We start from the raw sequence: 10,117 nt of genomic DNA, 5'->3' as shown, positions 1-10,117 counted from the left end.
TGGATTCTGTGTCTCCCTCTCTCTCTTCCCATCCCCTACTCACTCTCTGTCTCTGTCTCTCAAAAATAAATAAACATTAAAAATTTTTTTAAAGATTCTATTATCTCAATATTCTAACATTTGGATAAAACTTGTTATTTTGTGTCAGTTAGAGAGACTTTTAGCCATTTGCATAAGTAAAAAGGAGAAGGGCTATCTGTTTCACATGTAAGTACATTATAAGAATCAGTTCATACTAAAATAAATTCAATGAACAAAATTATATTTGTGGTTACTGGACCCAAGCATAACTGCACCGCAGTATAGATCATGCTGTTAATAGTAAACAGGGTGACTCAATTCCTTTTTCTCAGAGTTAGCCACAAATTGTCTTGAGTCCTAATTCTTGAAGCCTAAAAGCAGTTAGAAAAAGTTACATAAATATCCTTAAATAAGTAACTAACTAAATAAATAAAATAACGTTTTTTTAGTCTTTGGACCACTTCCCACTCCTTATAAGCCTTGTTTGTGTTTATCAAACATATTCATTCTGTTACATGAAGACAGAAACATGTGTGGCTTAGGTGTGGGGATGGGGAATGAGAGCTAAAATACAGGTTGCTCATGGAACAAAAATTGGAGGCTTGGTTCTGAGAAACTTGCACTTTGTATCCAGCAGAAACCCAGATTCTGGAGCAAGAATGAAGGAATTCTAAAAGGAGTCCTTTATGCAGCAGTAACACGGTGGATCTGTGCCTTAAGATCTTGTCCCCTCACAGGTGATTCTTTTTTCCCATGCTTCATCATGAACCCCCTCGACTCCAATGGTGGATGATCTCTCAGATTCCAACACCAGCTTTTCTACTTCTGGCTCCAAAATGAGATGGCTGGTTGACTATAATTTCTTAAACACAGTAAGTGTATTTTTCCTATTCTTCTATGGCCACAGTGCGTCTTAGGGAGGTACACCAGTCATTCTTTAAAATTGAGACTGAATCCCATAGGTGATTTCAATGTTATAGAAGAAAAACTGTTATTGGTGAAAATTAGTATGGAACCGAGTTTCCTAAAGTCACTCTACCTACACTTTCTCATGGGATTTCACAGCAAGGAAATTAGGCCTTGCTTCTCTCAGAATAAATTTGTTAGATCACGAGGCAGGATGTGTCCTGTCAATAACATGCTCCATAGTGTATCATTAGATCTCATCAAAAATAAAATCATAGAAAACAAACTTGGCAAGAGCTTCTCAAGGAATCCTTTGTAACACTTGAACTCTAATTCTGTCCCTCTGTGTTATCTATAATGCCCAATTTTCCACAACTATATTGAATCCCGTATAAATTCATTTAAAAATTATTTTCAAGATTTAAACTTATAGAGGTAAATCAGCTGCCATTGTTCAGCTAGGACAAAGTGGACTTGAGAGCCTCTTGGGTAATCTCCCCACCTCCAAAAAGCTGAGGAGAGCCAGGGCAAGGAAGAAAGTTTTTCTGAAAGCATACTCTGTCTTATCTTTGAATACAATTAAAATATGTGATAGGAAAAAAGAACATGAAAATTAAGGTTTTTTAAAAATAGCGGTCATTTATAAAGAAATGTGTTATGCTTTCCATTTTAATTACATAAGAACTTCTCAGTGCTCATATAATCGAAATAAACATAGACCTTATTTCTTCTGATGTCTATTATGTTTGAAATTTGTCTACCTTTAATGTTACTTATCCTAAATGTGTCAGCTACTAAAACATATGAACAGTGCAGCGATAGTGTTGAATTATCTGAAGTCCATTAGAGAAAGAGTAGTCTTTGGGCTTGCTTTTTAAAAAATTCACCTGGAGTTGTCATGTAGTTAAATACCAATCTCACTTATTACATACAATCTGACTTAATACTTGGAATTTTTTGCATGTACTAAAAAGGCTTATCTCTTGTTTGTGTCAGGTCTGTGAATATAAGTGTCAAGAATAAGAGATTCTTTTCTTTTGAAATGTGCTTCTGACCATAAGCATCTTGATCAATGTAAGGGTAATTCTCTTCATGCTAATATTTGAATTTCAGTTATAATAACCCCAGAAAGAGTTGGCTTTCACCTTCCTCCTTCCGCTGTCCAAGACATGGAAAGAGATTCCCGAAGGCCTACTCATTCATGCTGCTGAAAAATAATTCTAAAAAACTTCAACCTACTTCAAAAAATCAAATTCATTCTCAGATGAAGATTTTTAATCCTTAAATCTAAAGAACCAATTGCACACCTGAAAGTAATTCAACAGAAACAATAACACTCATTTAAGTGTTAATGTTTTTCTCATTTTAATACCAGGTTCCTTTAAAACCACACTTATTTTATTTAAAGAATTTCCATACATGTAGTCAAATTTCTTGCTTTTTCTCCAAATGTACATTTCTGCAAAACTGGAAGAATAGTTTCCAAACATAACCACACATCCGAATCAATGAAAAAAATTTTAATATACACTTTAGAAGTCCATCCCACATTGGCAAACTCATAAGTCAAATGCCAATTTTAGTCAAGCGTTTGAAGACTACTCTCTAGAATATCTGTGATGGGATATTCTTATACTTTAATGCATTTAAAAACTGAATGATCTTTTTTACATCTAGTAATAATGATTCTCTCTGTATTTTCCTTTTCTTAAAATCAAAGATACTACTGCTTTGGTTTTGTAAAATTCATTATATTAGTACCCTATTATTTTTCTCACATCTCTTAAAATCTAAATAATTATAACTTATTGAATGTTTTATCTTTCTACAGTCATGACTAGGCTGCTCTTGTTTAAAATAAGCTAAAAACCAAATTAACCAACCAACCAAAATGCCTTGTAGGATCCATGGTGACAGTGAATACCAAGATTCTGAGCAGAAATTAGAAGAAACTATAGGTCAACACAGCAGAGGCTGTTGAGTAGATATGGAGTTCTAGTCCAAGACAATAAGGCTATCTTTAACATCTCCAAGTGACATTGGACTGGAAGCTAGGGTAAGAGCCACCCCACTAGATTGGGCCTCAGAAGACCCATAGTGGCAGAAGCAATAGAGAAGCAGTCATTTAAGTTAGGCAGTTAATTGAAGTGATGATTGGGCCAAAGAAGTAGGCTATTTCTAAGTCATGAAAGAATCCAGGCTCTACCAAGCCAGGCACGTCTCATAGTGATGTCACACGTACACACACGTGTGTGCACATTTGGAGGTGGCACAAAGTTCTTTATCCATAAGTGCCCAGGGCTCGAGTTTACACCTTTGTGTCCCCAGCTTATCTGAATCACTGAATTAGCAACAGCATTTAAATGTGGGCTGCAAAATGTTTCTAACACAATTCAGGGAGAGAGGGAGGACATCCAGGAGAGAGACAGTTTCTCTATTTCTAGATAAAAGTTTTATTATTTGTAGATAAATAATAATGAGTCAAAAAGTAAACAAGTGCGTGCACACACACACACACACACACACAGTGTTCTTAAACTGGTTCTCTTTCTATATAATAAAAAGTAAAACATTGTACCCATGAATTGGAAGACCACAACATTTATGAAAAATGACTTCTTCAGGAAACAGTAAGATTGAATTCATGGCTACTTTATTTTTTTTTAATTTATTCATGTTGAAAGAGACAGTGTGCGCGCACACACACACACACACACACACACACACACACACATGAAAGCAGGGGAGAAGCAGAGAGAGAGGGAGAGAGAGAGTCCTAAGCAGCCTACATGGTGTCAGTGAAGAGCCTGACTCAGAGCTGTCTCAAGAACTGTGAGATCATGACCTGAATCGCAATCAAGAATTGAATGCTTAACTGAACCACCCAGACAGCCCCAAGCTATGGCTTCTTTTAAATTTTCATAAAAGACAATAATTGATTTGTTTAAAAAAAAAAAAAAGGCTTGGTGAGACCATAGGGGAAATGACAAGGAAACTAGAAGAGATATACAAGCAATAATTTTTTTAAGACAGTTAATAGAATGAGTGAAGAAGAGTTTAAAACAAATAGCCCCATGTTTTAAAACACAAGCAGTATTGAGCAGAATCAGTAAGAGATACGTGATATAAGTAGAGTTGAAGAATTTGTAGAAAATAACAGAATCACAGAAGAATAAACATATTATTGTTTTGTTTTCTTTGTTTTTGTTTTTATTATCAACTAAAACAAAACAAAAGTGATATTCAAAGATTTAAGAGAAGAAAATTTCTCTGGACTTAAAATACACACTACGTACCAGAAAATATTTATAACAATAGTTAGCTAAGTCCTACTAGAAGTATTAAATACTGGGACATATAAAGACACATTTTTGTTTTAAATATTTGGAAATCATCCAGGCTGAATGAAAGGCATGTTGTGTATGAAAAATGAAGTGCATTGTTTACATGATGAAAACATTGAGCCACTTAGATTAGTCAGTAGAACACTAAATGCTATAGGAAGACATAGGCAGAGTTCAGAGGTAAATAAAAATGAAAGTTCAGCATCCATAATAAAACTAATATTTAATAACAAGCAAAAATATAATATGACCATTTAGAAGTATAAAAATACTTTTAAAATAGTACTTAAAACAAAGGATTTGAATGTTAAAGTCAACATAACAGACCATTTAGAAAGTTATATAATTGAAAAGAGTACATCATAATTTATAGAATGTGTTCAAATCCCAAATCACAGGGAAATTTATAACATAAAACATAGTGCAATTATAAACAAATATACAAATGATGATAATTATGTAATTCTATACAGATAACATACATTATTATATTATATATTTTATATTACATATTATATATTATTACATATATTATATATGTATTATATATTACATATAATATGTATATATCATTATATATTTCAATACTTATAAATATTCAGTATTAAGGCCATGCAAAGAATACATTAACATTAGAGATTCTAGTAAAAATTGAACATAGATAAATTTAAAGGTAAACAAATTAGGGAAAAAACTTAACTGATAGATTTGAAGATGAATATCTGAAAAGATTTTAAAAAGTGATACATATTCTGTTAGAAACCTTAGCCAATGCAAAAAAGAAACTATAAATTTATAATGTTACAAATTAGAAAAAGAATATAAGCACTAATGTTCAGAAGATCTAATATTTGTAAATGAATATTATGTAGAATTCCATAACAATAAATTTGGAAATCTTAAGAAATGAAGAATTTTCTAAGAATATATGTATTCATATAATTGACACATAATTTAAACCAAATATATTATAGCTTAAAAGAAATTTATCCAATTAGAATTAAAGTTATCAAATAACTACTCCCAAGGACCAAATTTTACCAAGTAAGTTTAAATATAGTGTCCATCAGACATTGAGGAATAAGTTAATTACTGGATTTTTAAGCTGTTTCCTGCACATGTGTTGAAAAAAGAAAGGTGTCTGAAGTTATCTTATGTTAGTTTAACTTGGAATTTAATCTGAGACATTTAATAGGTAAAAAAATATAAAATGCAGACCATTCTCACTTATGAATATTAGGAAGAACCTAAATATTTATAAACAAATTTATCAGTATAGTATCAATTGGATACATAAGATTTAGTCTAAGGATGATAGTATGAATCAATGTTAAGAAATCCATAATTCATCATGTAAAGGGATCAATAGGAAAAAATACTTATCATTAATTACACAAATACTGGAAATGAAATGGCTGAAAATACAACCATTGCTTATTTTAAAAAACCAAAAACACATTAAACCAAGAACAGAACAATGAATAAAAATCCTCAGTCTATCTCAATTTAAAAACCAGCACTATCCTTTTAAAAAAATGATATCAGGAGGAAGATACACATGATTAACACAATTATTTAGCCTCATCCTTAGAATGGTTACCTAATGCAATTGTTCAAAAACTATAATATTAAATATATAAACATTAAAAATATGATTGCTGTGCTATGATTTATGATTCATGTGGTGCGCCAATGGAAAATCAGTTAATTAAGGTAGCAAACTGTATAAAACAAAAGTACTCTTTTTTTTTTTAGTTTATTTATTTTGAGAGATAAAGAGAGCATGAGCAGGAGAGGGGCAGAGAGAAAGGGAGAGAAAGAGAATCCCAAATAAGCTCTGCACTGTCAGCACAGAGCCTGCGGCAAGGCTCGAACTCATGAACCATGAGATAATGACTTGAGCCTAAACCAAGAGTCAGACACTAAACTGACTGACACACTCAGGTGCCCCTAACACAAAAGCAGTCTTAGGCATTAAAACAAACAAAAAAGATTGCCCCAAAAAACATGTTGTCAAATCTAATACTTAAGTTAATACTTAAGTTCATTTAAAAAAGAGAGTGTTAAAACTGATTGAAAGTTTCCAGGAAAAGGGATGATGGGGGATTTGCTAGTTACTTTATAAAGTTAAAACAAAAAACTCTGAATATGTTGGTGCCAAAATAGAATGGTAAATAACTGAAACAGAACAAAGGGCTATATGTATACTTTGTGTGTGTGTGTGTTATGTCTCAAGCCCTTTTGATGACTCAATGAATTTTTAATTGAAATGTTTAACAAAAGACAGAATTGTGCATCTCCTTTGATCAGGAAAATAAATCTAATTAAATCAAGGATTAGCCTTAGGGAAAGCAATTCTCACAAATATGTCAAAATGTATAAAAAATAAAAATAATAAGGAACTTATGAAATAAATAATGAGAATCAGTCAGTGGCATACTCTCTATAGCCATTAAAATAATGATATAAATTGTAGTTTTTGAGAGAGGAAGATGTTTACTTTTTACTACGAACTGTGTAAGGTAAGTGTATTAAGTCTGATTCCATTTTTGTAAACATAAAATTGGCACATGCAGGGGAGGAGTCAAGATGGCAGAGAGGAAGGGAGCTCTGTAAACTTTGTCTTCCCCATCTATCAAAGGTCATTACTCTCATCTGCAAGAGCGGAAGGAGAAAATACGGAATCCAGAAAGAAGACAACCTCAAAGATACCTGAATGAGAGAGTGTGAACTGGGGAGATTGGAAAATGGGCCAGCCCGAGAAAGGCAGGGGAGATGGGAGCCCCAGCCCAACATGGAGCAAGCACACAGAGCCCAAGAGACAAAGGGAAGAGACAGAGAAACTAAACATGCTCATAGTACTGTTCTGGGGAAGAGATAAAGAACGTTTAACCACGCTTGGAGAGAGAAACTCTCACTCCATATATAACTGCTGGATAGCCCAAATCCCAAACCCAGGTGGCAAAGAGAAAGTATAGCTTCCAGCCCTGTGCCATCTCGGCGGGGAGTCAGCAGCCACAGTGGCGGCAGCACCAGGGGTGCTCACTTCGACCTTGGTTTTGGGAGTGGGAGCATGCACCTCATTTCCACCGCACATCTCGCCCCCAGCATTGGCTGCGTGAATCCTGAATTCCGGGTACCAACAGGGAAAAAATAGCCCCCACCTCTAAGTGATCCTGGTGGGAGTTGTCAGTGGTAGAGGCCTGGGCACGTGCTCAGGCTGCAGGAGCTCCCAGCTCATTTCTGGCAGCACCCGGGGCCTTGGGCAGCAGCAGCGCGAATCCCACTGGTGCCAAGAGAAACTCATCCCTCCTCCAATGCAATCGCGATCCCAGCTGGGGGCTGGGATTCCCCAGCTGTGTCTGTGAAGGGCCTGCACTTCACCTCCTGCTGCGCACCTCGCCTCAGGCAGCACACCTCACCTCAGGCGGCTGAAATACTTGCCTGAGCCCAGAAAAACTGATCCCTCCCCCTAAGAAGCCAGCCACCAAAGCAAATACATCTCATCTGTGGTAGCATAAAAGTGCATGGACTAGAACTTTGAACAGAGGTGGGCCTGGAAAATACAACTTGGCTCAACCATGGCACAAAGAGATTGGATTCATTAGAGTGGCCTACAGTGCGTAGTTCAAGCAGAGCTTGGCTTGCCACCATTTTACTCTCTGCAGCCACCAAGTTGGAGCCTCTATGAGCAGTCTCCAAGACCTACCACACCAAACCACGCTTATCCATGAGGGGGAGCTGCTGCTTTTTATTTTTTACTTTTCCTTCTTTTCTTCACTCTTTTTTCTTTTTTTCTTCTTTTTTTGTACTTACTTTTTATTATTATTACCTTTTTTACTTAAATTTTTAAAATTTTTACTCCTTATTTTCCCTTTTCCTGTCTCCCTTTTTTTACCTTCTTGCAATCCAGATATATTCTCCTGTATCTCATCCTTACCTCTCCCTTCAACTGGTCATACACTTTTAGACTGTCCATTGTCCTTTGTTGTCTCTGACCCCATTTATTTTTTTTTCTTCTCTTCTTTTCATCTCCTTCCTCTCCATTTTCTTTCTTTTCTTTCCCCCTTTTATGTGTTTGTTTGTTTGATTTGTCTGTGCATTTGTGTGCTTCTGTTCCCTCTGTGTTTGTCTGTCTGTTTTCCTTCTTAGGGCTACACCAAGAAATAAGTCAAAGTGTTCATGATGGCGAGTCCCAAATATTGCTGAGTAGCGAAATAAAATATTCAAAGGCACAACAAGAGAAATCAAGAGACAGAATTAAAAGAATATTTCCTGAAATGCTAGGCCCTGGACAGTCAATAAGCTTCCTTTAGCAGAGCAATATTAACAGGTGCACAGTGCACAACGAGCTTTTTAAAGCTGACAAGAGACAGAAAACTAGCAAAAATGACAAAACGAAGGACACTCCCCTGAAGAACTTCCAGGAAGAAATCAGCCACAGAACTGCTCAAGGCAGATCTAGACAACATACCGGATCAAGAATTTTAAAAACTTGTCATGAAATCAATCACTGGGGTTGAAAAAAAGCATCAAAGACGCCACTGAGACAATGACTAAGCACTTTAAAAATAGATGTGATGAGTTAAAAAAGGCTATAAATGAGGTGAATAACAAAGTGGAGGCAGCCACCTCAAGGATTGACGAGGCTGAGAGAAGCATAGGTAAATTAAGATACAGTTATAGCAAAAGAGGAAGCTGAAAAAAAGAGAGAGAAATTAATCCAAGAGCATGAAAGGAGAATTTGAGACCCAAGTGATACAATCAAATGGAACAACATTTGCATCATAGGAATTCCTGAAGAGGAAGAGAGAGAGAAAGGTCCTGAAGGGATACTAGACCAAATTACAACTGAGAATTTCCCAAATCTGGGACAAGAAATAGACATTCAAATTCAAGAGGCACAAAGAACCCCCTTAAGATGTAATTTGAATCGGCCTTCAGCACAACTATCATAATGAAACTGGCAAAATATAAAGATAAAGAGTGAATTCTGAAAGCAGCTAGGGAGAAAAGGGCCCTCACATACAAAGGGAAACCTATGAGAGTGGTTACAAACCTATCTAATGAAACTTGGCAGGCCAGGAAGGAATGGCAGGAAATCTTCAATGTGATGAACAGAAAAAAACATGCAGCCAAGAATCCTTTATCCAGCAAGCCTATCATTCAAAATAGAAGGACAGATAAAAGTGTTCCCAAATAAACAAAAATTGAGGGAATTCATGACAACCAAACCAGCCCTACAGGAAATCCTAAGAGGGACTCTATGAGGAAAATATTGCAAAGAATACAAGGTGCCAGAGACACCACTATAAACATGAATTCTAGGGAGAACACAATGACTCTAAACCCACATTCTTTGATAATAAAAATGAATGTAAATGGACTGAATGCTCCAACCAAACGACACAGGGTAGCAGAATGGATAAAAAAACAAAACCCATCTAGTTGCTGTCTACAGGAGACTCATTTTTGACCTGAAGACACCTTCAGGTTGAAAGTAAAGGGATGGAGAAATATCTATCAGGCAACTGTAAACCAAAAGAAAGCTGGAGTAGCCATACTTATATCAGACAAACTGGATTTTAAAGTAAAGGCAGTAACAAGAGATGAAGAAGGACATTATATAATAATTACAGGATCTCTCCATCAGGAAGAGCTAACAGTTATAAATATCTATGCACCAAATTTGGAAGTGCCCAAATACATAAAACAATTAATCACAGAAAGAAACAATCTTATTGACAAAAATGTGCTAATTGCAGGGGACTTTAATACTCCACTGACAGCAATGGATAGATCAATCAGACAGAAAATCACTAAAGAAACAATGGACCTGAACGACA

At 35.5% G+C, this 10,117-nt stretch overlaps 1 long non-coding RNA gene across 3 annotated transcripts in view; it reads left to right on the top strand.

Moving 5' to 3' along the window:
* Positions 1-820: 820 nt before the first annotated feature.
* LOC115286497 overlaps positions 821-10,117 on the top strand; it is a 27,565-nt gene continuing 18,268 nt past the window's right edge. For all 3 annotated transcript variants that reach the window (XR_003906088.1, XR_003906090.1, XR_003906089.1), the window contains exon 1: positions 821-893. This is a non-coding gene — a long non-coding RNA (uncharacterized LOC115286497). The remainder of the gene's footprint in view (positions 894-10,117) is intronic.

This window comes from Suricata suricatta, chromosome 3, assembly GCF_006229205.1.
Source record: "Suricata suricatta isolate VVHF042 chromosome 3, meerkat_22Aug2017_6uvM2_HiC, whole genome shotgun sequence".
Lineage (NCBI taxonomy): Eukaryota > Metazoa > Chordata > Mammalia > Carnivora > Herpestidae > Suricata > Suricata suricatta.
The sequence above is the reverse complement of the archived record's forward strand: the minus strand, read 5'-3'. Positions and strand labels throughout refer to the sequence as shown.